Source organism: Arachis hypogaea, chromosome 13, assembly GCF_003086295.3.
Source record: "Arachis hypogaea cultivar Tifrunner chromosome 13, arahy.Tifrunner.gnm2.J5K5, whole genome shotgun sequence".
Lineage (NCBI taxonomy): Eukaryota > Viridiplantae > Streptophyta > Magnoliopsida > Fabales > Fabaceae > Arachis > Arachis hypogaea.
Genome location: NC_092048.1, coordinates 120,489,926 through 120,503,022, shown reverse-complemented (window position 1 = coordinate 120,503,022; position 13,097 = coordinate 120,489,926). Strand labels below are relative to the sequence as shown.

Below are 13,097 nucleotides of genomic sequence, written 5' to 3'. Positions count from 1 at the left end.
AAAAGGATCCCTATTATTATTTTTCTGTCCCTCTTTTTTATATGAGCAGGAGCAAGGACAAGAACATTCTTGTTGAAGCAGATCCAGAACCTGAAAGGACTCTAAAGAGGAAACTAAGAGAAGCTAAATTACAACAATCCAGCATGCACCTTTCAGAAATTTTCAAACAAGAAGAGGAGATGGCAGCCGAAAATAATAATAATGCAAGGAGGATGCTTGGTGACTTTACTGCACCTAATTCCAATTTATATGGAAGAAGCATCTCCATTCCTGCCATTGGAGCAAACAATTTTGAGCTGAAACCTCAATTAGTTTCTCTGATGCAACAGAACTGCAAGTTTCATGGACTTCCATCTGAAGATCCTTTTCAGTTCCTAACTGAATTCTTGCAGATATGTGATACTGTTAAGACTAATGGAGTAGATCCTGAAGTCTACAGGATCATGCTTTTCCCTTTTGCTGCGAGAGACAGAGCTAGAATATGGTTGCCTGAACTCTTGGGATAAGCTGGTCAAGGCTTTCTTAGCCAAGTTCTTTCCTCCTCAAAAGCTGAGTAAGCTTAGAGTGGATGTTCAAACCTTCAGACAGAAAGAAGGTGAATCCCTCTATGAAGCTTGGGAGAGATACAAAGAACTGACCAAAAGTGTCCTTCTGACATGCTTTCAGAATGGACCATCCTGGACATATTCTATGATGGTCTGTCTGAATTAGCTAAAATGTCATTGGATACCTCTGCAGGTGGATCCATTCACTTAAAGAAAATTCCTGCAGAAGCTCAAGAACTCATTGACATGGTTGCTAATAACCAGTTCATGTACACTTCTGAGAGGAATCCTGTGAGTAATGGGACGCCTATGAATAAGGGAGTTCTTGAAATTGATACTCTGAATGCCATATTGGCTAAGAATAAAATATTGACTCAGCAAGTCAATATGATTTCTCAGAGTCTGAATGGAATGCAAGCTGCATCCAACAGTACTCAAGAGGCATCTTCTGAAGAAGAAGCTTATGATCCTGAAAACCCTGCAATAGCAGAGGTGAATTACATGGGTGAACCTTATGGAAACACCTATAACCCCTCATGGAGAAATCACCCAAATCTCTCATGGAAGGATCAACAAAAGCCTCAACAAGGCTTTAATAATGGTGGAAGAAATAGGTTTAACAATAGTAAACCTTTTCCATCATCCACTCAGCAACAGACAGAGAACTCTGAACAAAATACCTCTAATTTAGCAAACTTAGTCTCTGATCTATCTAAGGCCACTGTAAGTTTCATGAATGAAACAAGGTCCTCCATTAGAAATTTGGAGGCACAAGTGGGCCAGCTGAGTAAAAGGATCACTGAAATCCCTCCTAGTACTCTCCCAAGCAATACAGAAGAAAATCCAAAAGGAGAGTGCAAGGCCATTGACATAGTCAACACGGCCGAACCTGGAAAGGAAGGGGAGGACGTAAATCCCAGTGAGGAAGACCTCCTGGGACGTCCAGTGATCAATAAGGAGTTTTCCTTTGAGGAACCAAAGGAATCTGAGACTCATCTAGAGACCATAGAGATTCCATTGAACCTCCTTATGCCCTTCATGAGCTCTGACGAGTATTCATCTTCTGAAGAGAATGAGGATGTTACTGAAGAGCAAGTTACCAAGTACCTTGGTGCAATCATGAAGCTGAATGCCAAATTATTTGGTATTGAGACTTGGGAAGATGAACCTCCCTTGTTCACCAATGAACTAAGTGATCTGGATCAACTGACATTGTCTCAGAAGAAACAGGATCCTGGAAAGTTCGTAATACCTTGTACCATAGGCAACATGATCTTTGAAAAGGCTCTATGTGACCTTGGTTCAGGGATAAACCTCATGCCCCTCTCTGTAATAGAAAAACTGGGAATCTTTGGGGTGCAAGCTACTAAAATCTCATTAGAGATGGCAGACAATTCAAGAAAACAGGCTTATGGACAAGTAGAGGACGTGTTAGTAAAGGTTGAAGGCCTTTATATCCCTGCTGATTTCATAATCCTTGATAGTGGGAAGGATGAGGATAAATCCATCATCCTTGGAAGACCTTTCCTAGCCACAGCAAGAGCTGTGATTGATGTTGACAGAGGTGAATTAGTCCTTCAATTGAATGAGGACTCGCTTGTGTTTACAACTCAAGGTTACCCTTCTGTAAACATGGAAAAGAGGCACAGTAAGCCTCTCTCAAAACAGAGTCAACCAGAGCCCCCACAGTCAAACTCTAAGTTTGGTGTTGGGAGGCCACAACCAAACTCTAAGTTTGGTGTTGGGAAGTCTCAACAATGCTCTGAACATCTGTGAGGCTCCATGAGAGCCCACTGTCAAGCTATTGATATTAAAGAAGCACTTGTTGGGAGGCAACCCAATTTTTATTTATCTAATTTTATTTTTCTTGTTCTTTCATGTTTTACTAGGTTCATGATCATGTGGAGTCACAAAATAAATATAAAAATTGAAAACGGAATCAAAAACAGCAGAAGAAAAATCACACCCTGGAGGAAGACCTTACTGGCGTTTAAACGCCAGTAAGAAGCATCTGGCTGGTGTTCAACACCAGAACAAAGCATGGTTCTGGCGCTGAACGCCCAAAATGGGCAGCATCTGGGCGTTTGAACGCCAGAATTGCACCCTGGAAAAGAGCTGGCGCTGAACGCCCAGAACAAGCACCAATCTGGCGCTGAATTCCCAGAGTTGTGTGCAAGGGCATTTTGCATGCCTAATTTGGTGCAAGGTTGTAAATCCTTGAACACCTCAGGATCTGTGGACCCCACAGGATCCCCACCTACCTCCACTCACTTTTTCTCACCCCTCTTTCACACAATCCCATAAACACTATTCCCCAAAACTCTTCACCAATTACCTCAATCTCTCTTCCCTATAACCACTTCACCACTCACATCCATCCACTCTTCCCCATAAACCTACCTCATAAACCCCACCTACCTTTAAAATTCAAAATCAATTTCCCACCCAAAACCCACCCTTATGGCCGAACCTTACCCCCTCCCCTCCCTTCCCTATATAAAGCCCTCCATTCTTCTTCATTTTCACACAACACAACCCTCTCTTCCCCTTCTTGGCCGAATACACCCCTCCTATCTCTCCTCCATATTTTCTTCTTCTTCTTCATCTATTCTTTCTTCTCTTGCTCGAGGGCGAGCAATATTCTAAGCTTGGTGTGGTAAAAACATAAGCTTTTTGTTTTTCTATTACCATTGATGGCACCCAAGACCGGAGAATCCTCTAGAAAAGGGAAAGGAAAGACAAAAGCTTCCACCTCCGAGTCATGGGAGATGGAAAGATTCATCTCCAAAGCTCATCAAGACCACTTCTATGATGTTGTGGTTAAGAAGAAGGTGATCCCCGAGGTCCCTTTCAAGCTCAAGAAGAATGAGTATCTGGAGATCCGACATGAAATCCAAAGAAGAGGTTGGGAAGTTCTAACAAACCCCATCCAACAAGTCGGCATCCTAATGGTTCAAGAGTTCTATGCCAATGCATGGATCACTAGGAACCATGATCAAAGTAAGAACCCGAACCCAAAGAATTATCTTACAATGGTTCGAGGGAAATACTTAGATTTTAGTCCAGAAAATGTGAGGTTGGCGTTTAACTTGCCTATGATGCAAGGAGATGCACGCCCCTACACTAGAAGGGTCAACTTTAATCAAAGGTTGGACCAAGTCCTCATGGACATATGTGTGGAAGGAGCCCAATGGAAGATTGACTCCAAAGGCAAGCCGGTTCAATTAAGAAGACTGGACCTCAAGCCTGTGGCTAGAGGATGGTTGGAGTTCATCCAATGCTCCATCATCCCCACTAGCAACCGATCTGAAGTTACTGTGGATCGGGCCATCATGATCCATAGCATCATGATTGGAGAGGAAGTAGAAGTTCATGAAGTCATCTCCCTTGAACTCTACAAAATAGCCGAAAAGCCCTCTCCTGGGGCAAGGCTAGCTTTTCCTCATCTTATTTGCCATCTATGTTACTCAGCTGGAGCTTTCATAGAAGGAGACATTCCCATTAAGGAAGAGAAGCCCATCACTAAGAAAAGGATGGAGCAAGCAAGAGAGCCCATTCATGGATCTCAAAAGACGCATGAAGCTCATCACCATGAGATCCCGGAGAGGCCTCAAATGCATTTTCCTCCACAAAACTATTGGGAGCAAATCAACACCTCCCTAGGAGAATTAAGTTCCAACATGGGACAATTAAGGGTGGAACATCAAGAGCACTCCATCATCCTTCATGAAATAAGAGAAGATCAAAAAGCAATGAGGGAGGAGCAACAAAGAAGGAAAAGACATAGAAGAGCTCAAGGACATCATTGGTTCCTCAAGAAGGAAATGCCACCATCACTAAGGTGGACTCATTCCTTGTTCTTACATTCTCTATTTTTTGTTTTCTCTATGTTAAGTGCTTATCCATGTTTGTGTCTTCATTACATGATCATTAGTATTTAGTAACTTTGTCTTAAAGTTATGAATGTCCTATGAATCCATCACCTCTCTTAAATGAAAAATGTTTTAAGTCAAAAGAACAAGAAGTACATGAGTTTCGAATTTATCCTTGAACTTAGTTTAATTATATTGATGTGGTGACAATGCTTCTTGTTTTCTGAATGAATGCTTGAACAGTGCATATGTCTTTTGAAGTTGATGTTTTTGAATGTTAAATATGTTGGCTCTTGAAAGAATGATGATAAGGAGACATGTTATTTGATAATCTGAAAAATCATAAAAATGATTCTTGAAGCAAGAAAAAGCAGCAAAGAACAAAGCTTGCAAAAAAAAAATTGCGAAAAAAATAGAAAGAAAAAGAAAAAGCAAGCAGAAAAAGCCAAAAGCTCTTAAAACCAAGAGGCAAGAGCAAAAAGCCAATAGCCCTTAAAACCAAAAGGCAAGGGTAATAAAAAGGATCCCAAGGCTTTGAGCATCAGTGGATAGGAGGGCCTAAAGGAATAAAATCCTGGCCTAAGCGGCTAAACCAAGCTGTCCCTAACCATGTGCTTGTGGCGTGAAGGTGTCACATGAAAACTTGAGACTGAGCGGTTAAAGTCAAGGTCCAAAGCAAAAACAGAGTGTGCTTAAGAACCCTGGACACCTCTAATTGGGGACTTTAGCAAAGCTGAGTCACAATCTGAAAAGGTTCACCCAATTATGTGTCTGTGGCATTTATGTATCCGGTGGTAATACTGGAAAACAAAGTGCTTAGGGCCACGGCCAAGACTCATAAAATAGCTGTGTTCAAGAATCATCATACTGAACTAGGAGAATCAATAACACTATCTGAACTCTGAGTTCCTATAGATGCCAATCATTCTGAACTTCAATGGATAAAGTGAGATGCCAAAACTATTCAAGAGGCAAAAAGCTACAAGTCCCGCTCATTTAATTGGAGCTATGTTTCATTGATAGTTTGGAATTTATAGTATATTCTCTTCTTTTTATCCTATTTGATTTTCAGTTGCTTGGGGACGAGCAACAATTTAAGTTTGGTGTTATGATGAGCGGATAATTTATACGCTTTTTGGCATTGTTTTTAGTATGTTTTTAGTAGAATCTAGTTACTTTTAGGGATGTTTTCATTAGTTTTTATGTTAAATTCACATTTCTGGACTTGACTATGAGTTTGTGTATTTTTCTGTGATTTCAGGTATTTTCTGGCTGAAATTGAGGGACTTGAGCAAAAATCAGATTCAGAGGTTGAAGAAGGACTGCTGATGCTGTTGGATTCTGACCTCCCTGCACTCAAAGTGGATTTTCTAGAGTTACAGAACTCAAACTGGCGCGATTCCAATTGCGTTAAAAAGTAGACATCCAGGGCTTTTCAGCAATATATAATAGTTCATACTTTGGCCGCGTTTAGACGACATAAAAGGGCGTTGAACGCCAGTTATACGCTGCTGTCTGGAGTTAAACGCCAGAAACACGTCACAAGCCAGAGTTGAACGCCAGAAATACGTTACAAACTGGCTTTCAACTCCAAGATTGACCTCTACACGTGTAACATTCAAGCTCAGCCCAAGCACACACCAAGTGGGCCCCGGAAGTGGATTTATGCATCAATTACTTACTTCTGTAAACCCTAGTAACTAGTTTAGTATAAATAGGACTTTTTACTATTGTATTAGACATCTTTTGATCATTTTTAGATCTCTAGACCTCCATGGGAGGCTGGCCACTCGGCCATGCTTACCCTATGTTCACTTATGTATTTCTCTACGGTAGAGTTTCTGCACTCTATAGATTAAAGTGTAGAGCTCTGCTGTTCCTCAAAGATTAATGCAAAGTACTACTGTTTTTCTATTCAATTCAACTTATTCTGCTTCTAAGATATTCATTCGCACTTCAACCTGAATGTGATGAACGTGACAATCATCATCATTCCCCCACGAACGCGTGCCTGACAACCACTTCTGTTCTACCTTCGATTGAATGATTATCTCTTGGATCTCTTAATCAAAATCTTCGTGGTATAAGCTAGATTGATGGCGGCATTCATGAGAATCCGGAAAGTCTAAACCTTGTCTGTGGTATTCCGAGTAGGATTCTGGGATTGAATGACTGTGACGAACTTCAAACTCGCGAGTGCTGGGCGTAGTGACAGACACAAAAGGAGGGTGAATCCTATTCCAGTATGATCGAGAACCTCAGATGATTAGCCGTGCTGTGACAGAGCATTTGGACCATTTTCACAAGAAGATGGGATGCAGCCATTGACAACGGTGATGCCTCCAGACGATTAACCATGCAGTGACAGCGCATCGGACCATTATCCAGAGAGGATGAAAAGTAGCCATTGACAATGGTGATGTCCTTACATAAAGCCAGCCATGGAAAGGAGTAGGACTGATTGGATGAAGACAGCAGGAAAGCAGAAGTTCAGAGGGACGAAAGCATCTCTATACCTTTATCTGAAATTCTCACCAATGATATACATAAGTATTTCTATCTTTATTTTCTGTCTATTTATTTATTAATTTTCAAAAACTCCATAATCAATTATTATCCGCCTGACTGAGATTTACAAGGTGACCATAGCTTGCTTCATACCAACAATCTCCGTGGGATCGACCCTTACTCACGTAAGGTTTATTACTTGGACGACCCAGTGCACTTGCTGGATAGTTGTATCGAAGTTGTGAATAAAACACAATTTATTAAGACGTGCGTACAGAGTTTTTGACGCCGTTGCCTGAGATCACAATTTCGTGCACCAGTGGTAAAAGCGTTGCTTTTTGTTTTTTCATAACCATTTATGGCACCTAAGGCCGGAGAAACCTCTAGAAAGAGGAAAGGGAAGGCAAAAGCTTTCACCTCCGAGTCATGGGAGATGGAGAGATTCATCTCAAGGGTGCATCAAGACCACTTCTATGAAATTGTGGCCAAGAAGAAGGTGATCTCCAAGGTCCCTTTCAAGCTCAAAAAGGGTGAATACCCAGAGATCCGACATGAGATTCGAAGAAGAGGTTGGGAAGTTCTCACCAACCCCATTCAACAAGTCGGAATCTTAATGGTTCAAGAGTTCTATGCCAATGCATGGATCACCAAAAACCATGATCAAAGTGTGAACCCGGACCCAAAGAATTGGCTTACAATGGTTCGGAGGAAATACTTACATTTCAGTCCGGAAAATGTAAGGTTGGCATTCAACTTGCCCATGATGCAAGGAGATACACGCCCCTACACTAGAAGGGTCAACTTTGATCAAAGGTTGGACCAAGTTCTCATAGACATTTTTGAAGAGGGCACTCAATGGAAGAAAGATTCAAGAGGGAAGCCGGTTCAACTAAGAAGGCATGACCTCAAGCCTGTGACTAGGGGGTGGTTGGAGTTCATCCAATGCTCAATCATTCCCACTAGCAACCGGTCTGAAGTTACTATAGACCAGACTATCATGACCCATAGCATCATGATTGGAGAGGAAGTAGAAGTTCATGAGGTTATATCTCTAGAACTCTACAAGGTGGCGGACAAGTCCTCTACTTTGGCAAGGTTAGCTTTCCCTCATCTCATTTGTCACCTCTGCAATTCAGCTGGAATTGACATAGAGGAAGACATCCTCATTGATGAGGACAAGCCCATCACTAAGAAAAGGATGGAGCAAACAAGAGAGCCCACTCATGGGCAAAAGCATGAGAAAATTCCTCATCATAAAATCCCTGAGATGCCTCAAGGGATGCATTTTCCTCCACAAAACTATTGGAAGCAAATTAACACCTCCCTAGGGAAATTAAGTTCCAATATGGGACAACTAAGGGTGGAACACCAAGAGCATTCTATCCTTCTTCATGAAATTAGAGAAGATCAAAGAATCATGAGAGAGGAGCAACAAAGGCAAGGAAGAGATATTGAGGAGCTCAAGCACTCCATAAGATCTTCAAGAGGAAGAACTAGCCACCATCACTAAGGTGGACCCGTTCTTTAATTTCCTTGTTCTTTATTTTCTGTTTTTCGAAAATTATGCTTTATGTTATATCTATGTTTGTGTCTTTATTACATGATCATTAGTGTCTTAGAGTCTATGCCTCAAAGATATGAATGTCCTATGAATCCATCACCTTTCTTAAATGAAAAATGTTTTTAATTGCAAAAGAAAAAGAAATACATGAATTTTGAATTTTAAAATAGTTTAATTATTTTGATGTGGTGGCAATACTTTTTGTTTTTCTGAATGAATGCTTGAACAGTGCATATTTTTGAATTTGTTGTTTATGAATGTTAAAATTGTTGGCTCTTGAAAGAATAATAGAAAAGGAGAAATGTTATTGATAATCTGAAAAATCACAAAATTGATTCTTGAAGCAAGAAAAAGCAGTGAAAAGCTTGCCAAAAAAAGAGAGAAAAAGAAAAAGCAAGCAGAAAAAGCCAATAGCCCTTAAATCCAAAAGGCAAGGGTAAAATAAAAAAGATCCATGGCTTTGAGCATCAGTGGATAGAAGGGCCCACAGGAATGAAATCCTGGCCTAAGCAGCTAAACCAAGCTGTCCCTAACCATGTGCTTGTGGCGTGAAGGTGTCAAGTGAAAAGCTTGAGACTGAGTGGTTAAAGTCGTGGTCCAAAGCAAAAAGAGTGTGCTTAAGATCTCTGGACACCTCTAATTGGGGACTTTAGCAAAGCTGAGTCACAATCTAAAAAGATTCACCCAGTTATGTGTCTGTGGCATTTATGTATCCGGTGGTAATACTGGAAAACAAAATGCTTAAGGTCACGGCCAAGACTCATAAAATAACTGTGTTCAAGAATCAACATACTGTACTAGGAGAATCAATAACACTATCTGAATTCTGAGTTCCTATAGATGCCAATCATTCTGAACTTCAAAGGAAAAAGTGAGATGCCAAAACTGTTCAGAAGCAAAAAGCTAATAGCCCCGCTCATCTAATTAAGACTAATCTTCTTAGATGTTTGTGGAATTCATTGTATATTCTCTTCTTTTTATCCTATTTTATTTTTAGTTGCTTGGAGATAAGCAACAATTTAAGTTTGGTGTTGTGATGAGCGGATAATTTATACGCTTTTTGGCATTATTTTTAGTATGTTTTTAGTATATTTTAGTTAGTTTTTATTATATTTTTATTAGTTTTTAAATGAAAATCACATTTCTAGACTTTACTATGTGTTTGTGTGTTTTTCTATGATTTCAAGTATTTTCTGGTTGAAATTCAGGGACCTGAGCAAAAATCTGATTCAGAGGCTGAAAAAAGACTGCAGATGCTGTTGGATTCTGACCTCCTTGCACTCGAAGTGAATTTTCTGGAGCTACAGAAGCCCAATTGGCACACTCTCAATTGCGTTGGATAGTAGACATCCTGGGCTTTCCAGCAATATATAATAGTTCATACTTTTCCTGAGATTTGATGGCTCAAACCGGCGTTTCAAGTCAGTATAGAAATTCTGGTATCAAAACGCCAGAACTGGCATAAAAGCTGGAGTTAAATGCTCAAACTAGCACAAAAGCTGGCGTTTAACTCCAAGAAAAGCCTCTACACGTGAAAGCTTCAATGCTCAGCCCAAGCACACACCAAGTGGGCCCGGAAGTAGATTCTGCATCATTTACTCATTTCTGTAAACCCTAGGTTACTAGTTTTCTACAAATAGGACCTCTTGCTATTGTATTTTCATATATACTTTTGATCTTTGATTAGCCTTATGCTATCTTAGACGCTTTTTGGAGGATGGCCTCACGGCCATGTCTAGACCCTGTTCTTATGTATTTTCAACGGTGGAGTTTCTACACACCATAGATTAAGGTGTGGAGCTCTGCTGTTCCTCATGAATTAATGCAAAGTACTATTGTTTTTCTATTCAACTCAAGCCTATTTCTGTTCTAAGATATCCATTTGTTCTTCAACATGATGAATGTGATGATCCGTGACACTCATCACCATTCTCACCTATGAACGCGTGCTTGACAATCACTTTCGTTCTACATGCATACAAGCTTGAATGTGTATCTCTTGGGTTTCTAATCTAAGATTAGAACCTTCGTGGTATAGGCTAGAATCAATTGGCGGTCATTTCTGAGATCCAGAAAGTCTAAACCTTGTCTGTGGTATTCCGAGTAGGATCTGGGAAGGGATGACTGTGACGAGCTTCAAACTCGCGAGTGTTGGGTGTAGTGACAGACACAAAAGGATCAATGGATCCTATTCCAACATGATCGAGAACCAACAACCGATTAGCCGTGCGGTGACAGTGCATTTGGAATATTTTTACTGAGAGGACGGGAGGTAGCCATTGACAACGGTGAAACCCAACATACAGCTTGCCATGGAAAGGAGTATGAATGATTGGAAAAAGGCAATAGGAAAGCAGAGGTTCAGAAGGAATAAAGCATCTTCATACGCTTATCTGAAATTCTCACCAATGAATTACATAAGTATCTCTATCTTTATTTTATGTTTTGATCATATTTTAATTATCAATTCTCCATAACCATTTGAATCCGCCTGACTGATATTTACAAGATGACCATAGCTTGCTTCAAGCCGACAATCTCCGTGGGATCGACCCTTACTCACGTAAGGTTTATTACTTGGACGACCCAGTGCACTTGCTGGTTAGTTGTGCAGAGTTGTGACAAAGAGTTGAGATTACAATTGTGCGTACCAAGATGTTGGCGCCATTGATGATCACAATTTCGTGCACCATGGATTTTAGGTGGTTAGGTAGAAAGGATATGGTTAGTAGATTTAGGCCTGATAATTGCACCGTTCGTGCTAACTGTTCTTATCTAATTCGCAATTCTGAATTTGATGTGATGATGTTCTGTTCATATGTTGTTCTTCATATTTGATGTTGCTGTTGAACTGTTCTTTAATATTCTTGCTATTTGTTAATCTTTCCAGCACTATTTAATTTCATATGAACTGATTTTTCTTGCTTTTTACTAGCCGGGAACATCCAATTTTAGCCGGAATGCTGCCCAAATTTTCTGCAAATTTATGGTTCAATCTATCCTCATTCATGTATTGGTTTGAAATTCAGTGTTTTGCATTACCTGGCTACAACCAAACCAATTCATGAATGCATGGGCTAGCATTCTTATTCCTCTTGGTTCCCTGAGTAATAAATTGCTTATTGATGAATTCATTTTCATTTTAAACTTACTTTATCTATAGGAATTATCATCAATAAACTGCAATCCTTGCTTGCATATGAGTTGATTGTTCTTCAAGTTTGTGAATTTCTTGGTAACTAGGAAAACCATTCTCATGCCACTCATTTTAACTTCCTTTTTAACTCCTAAACAGTTTAGCTTTCTAACTTCTCTTTTTTTGGTTTTTACCTAACTACTTTAACTTTCTAACTCAAGGCATGATTACTGTTTTTCCAAATTAACTTGAATTCCACTTCTATTACATTTTGGATTGTGATTTTTACTCTCAGATTTTTAACTCGAATTCAATCCAAAATGTACATATACTTACCTCATTTCATGCTCCTATTGTTCTTTTTGCCTTTATGCTTACATTGACAAAATCCTACTTGCTTACTTATTTTCCTGCTTTAGTTCTTCAATTATATCCTGCTACTTCTGCTTTTCAGGATGTCTGATCCCAAAAGTAAGGGAAAAGGCAAGGCAACTACATGAAAACAAAAAAGAGAAGAATCTTCTACCTCTATCCTGGATATCCTTCCCGACGATTCCTGGCGGGAAAAGAATTTTACTCTGCAGGAAAAGGCCGACCAGCTCCTCACTGCCACAGATCAAGTCAAATTCACAAACAGATAATGTGAGCTAAAGTATCCAGTGTTTGCCACTGCCAGGAACCTCTACCTGGAGAGAACTCTAAAAATTCCAGAAGAACTCACCCAGTACACTTCCGAATAGATAAAACAAAGAGGCTGGTTCTTCATGGAAAGGAACTTGACAGAGGTCAATGCATCCTGGGTCAGAGAATTTTACTGTAACTATTTCAAGACCTCCCTGGATGCAGTGCACCTCAAAGGGAAACAGATTTTAGTCACTGAGGAAGCTATTGAGGATACCCTCCGGCTTCAGCGTAAGTCAGATCAGCCTGACGGTTACCAAAAGGCTGAAGAGGATATGTGATACATGAGATTTGACTGGGATGCAGTCAAGCAGAGAATAGCCCTTGATCCTACTGCCCCATGGGTCATGGGAAAGAATATAGTGATGCCTAAGGGAATCAAGCTGATATATTTGAATGATGAGGCTCGGCTTTGGCAGCAGATCCTAAGTAACTGCGTGATGCCGAGCACTCATGGGACAGAGGTGCCCGCTGCTATGATCACCCTCATCTGGTGTGTGATGGAGGGTAAGGACCTGTATCTTCCATGTTTCATCAGGTATTATATGGCCAGGGTCCATGTCAGAGGCACTCTCCCTTTCCCTTATCTGATCACCCAGCTAGGCCGCCGAGCTAACATGCCTTGGGAGCTTGCTGATGAGAAGCCAACTGCTACAGACTGCAAGAAGATCATTCCTCATAGCAGGAAGTTTCTGGCATTAGGGTACAGACCTCCTTTTCTCACTGTCTCGGGTGAGGCAGCCACATCTTCAGCTGCCCCTTCTGCATCCACTGCTGCACCAGCCCTATCCACT

At 40.5% G+C, this 13,097-nt stretch overlaps 1 non-coding gene across 1 annotated transcript; it reads right to left on the bottom strand.

The window, feature by feature from the left end:
* Positions 1–555: 555 nt before the first annotated feature.
* On the bottom strand, positions 556–662 carry LOC112739362 (small nucleolar RNA R71). Its single transcript, XR_003170300.1, has one exon. It is a non-coding gene; the product is annotated as a small nucleolar RNA R71 (small nucleolar RNA).
* Positions 663–13,097: the final 12,435 nt, after the last annotated feature.